Raw genomic sequence first — 2,246 nt, 5'->3', positions numbered from 1 at the left:
GGGTTTACTCAGGTCCATCAACTGTAAGACTTGGCTGTGACCACTTACCGCCAACCACCACCCTCCATGGAATATCAACTCTGCAGGGGCAGTGTGGTGGTGCTCCAACATTCTCAGTAACTGCCCAACAGGTGTGCCAACACAGAGGTTTCCCAGGTGGTGTAAGCCAAGGTCAGACACCACCTGTGTTTTGCCCAAGGCTACCCTCCTGAGCTATAAAGCAATCTGAGATAGCTACTATCTATGCTGGGCTTGGAGATTCCCAGGTGAAGCCAAGCTGTGAATCTAGGCTGCCTGCTGCTAGTGCCTGGCCTAGGGCTCACTGAGACTGTTGTTGCTTGTTTGAGAGGACTGAGGAAGTTGTAAAGCATGAGCCAAGACCAGCATTCATATAGAAAAGCAGCTTGGGTGGGCCCATAAGTTTGCTGGGGCAGGGTCTCTGGGGATCTCCAAGGCAGGTGAAACAGTGTTATCCAGGTTGATGGAGTCTCAGAGATGGCACCAGCTTGCTGGTTCTGTGGCTCTGTGAGGGGAGGATTTAGAAAAAGGGGCAATGGACTCTGCTCACCTTGATGCCAGCCAGATACCAGTTTCTCCCTTTATGCCACTGATGCCTTTCAAGATGCTACCCCAGAGCTCAGAGGGAGTGAATCTGAGTAAGTCTGTGTAGGGGTTCTTTGAGAGGAACTGCTTGGAACCTCAGTAGTTTTTGCCACCAACTCAATCTCCACTTGTTTTGGCAGCCAGAAGTTATGTGGACTTATCTTCTTGGCACTGGAACCCTGGGATTGGGGGCCTGGTGTGGGGCTGGGACTACTTTCTCCTGAGATACACCTCCCAAATCTTTGTCCACCACATGTGGATGGGGGACCAGCCTGTTTCATGTGTCTGCCCCTCCTACCTGTCTGGATGGATGTGGTTTCATTCATTCCATAGTTGTCACCCTTCTATTCAACTTGATTTCTGATGTTACTGCATGATTGTTGTTCTATATTTTAGTTGTAATTGAAGTGGTTGTGTGAAGAGGTGAGCCATCTCTGCCTATGCCACCATCTTGACTGGAAGTCTTCAATGTTTCTTGTATCTTATATCTTCTTCAATAAACATCTCTATTCTTCACATTACATGGTGGGATACTTACTAGACACACGTCAGTATATTTAATGATTGTTCTTGATAATTAAGAAGCAATAAACCACCTAGAGGTCACTTACAGATTTGGCCTGGTTCACAGAGATTGTTTTCAATTCTTATGCAATGGACTGCATCAATGAAGAAACCAAATGTACAAATATATGCACTCAAGGCACAAGTGGGCTCAAGTGGGCCTTCAATCAGCAGAAGAGAATTCTGATAGCCAAGATCCTCTTTGTGAGCCCCTTGCAAGTGTGGACAAACTATTTTGACAAACTTCCTGACAGAATCTTCTAACATCACTGAATACAACCCAACCCATGGAAGAGGATCCTGGAATTTGAGAACTTACAAATTACCAGCTACAATGAAGACACAGTGTGAGAATTTGATTATGGATTTGTGGCAGTAATCCAAAGCTCCAGTCTTGCTGGCCAGCCCTGATGAAGAACTCTCACAGAGTGGTGATCATCTTCAATGATGGCATCCCAAGCCAACTGAAGGAAATCAAGATGTGGTATTCCTGAATTGTTCAGCATTTCTTACAGGATACCCAGTGTCTGTTAATTGCACTCCACAAACCTGGCTCTGGAAGTGTAAAGGAAACCTTTCTTTGTCGCCACCCTCGGACAAGCTGAAGCTGGTACACTCAAATCTTGAGGATGACTCTGAAGACATCTGGATGAAATTCATTAAGTATTTAAAAAGCATAATCAACTCAGTGTCTCAGAGCAGAGTCCAGAAAATGTTAATTATTACCTAACTAGCCTTCACCTAGACTCTTACACATCCCAAGTGAGGTTAATGTTTTTCCCAATGCAGATTTGAAATCTTACCTGGCTACTGATATTTTCTTCTCCTTGTGTCTGTAGAGGAAATTTTCCTTATCTGCTGGAAGGTACCAGTTATCAAAGAAGTTGAATCATTCTGCCTATTCTCTCTCTTAACCTAGCTCCGTATTTCCTTGGGAGTGATGCTTTGGTATTCACTAATGCTTTGGGAGCAGTGCTTGTGGTGACTTTATAGAACATACTGACCATGAATAATGACAATCCACTGTATATCCATCTCTTGCAATTTGAAGGTTTTCAGGTAAGTTCAGTATCTAATAA

At 44.4% G+C, this 2,246-nt stretch overlaps 1 pseudogene; it reads left to right on the top strand.

Moving 5' to 3' along the window:
• Positions 1-1,257: 1,257 nt before the first annotated feature.
• Positions 1,258-1,897, top strand: LOC119036626 (intraflagellar transport protein 22 homolog; annotated as a pseudogene).
• The last annotated feature ends 349 nt before the right edge of the window (positions 1,898-2,246 follow it).

The sequence above is a fragment of the Artibeus jamaicensis genome, unplaced genomic scaffold, assembly GCF_021234435.1.
Source record: "Artibeus jamaicensis isolate MK-2021 breed Jamaican fruit bat unplaced genomic scaffold, CSHL_Jam_final contig_3126, whole genome shotgun sequence".
Lineage (NCBI taxonomy): Eukaryota > Metazoa > Chordata > Mammalia > Chiroptera > Phyllostomidae > Artibeus > Artibeus jamaicensis.
Note: the sequence above shows the minus strand (reverse complement) of the source record. Positions and strands in the feature narration are given on the sequence as shown.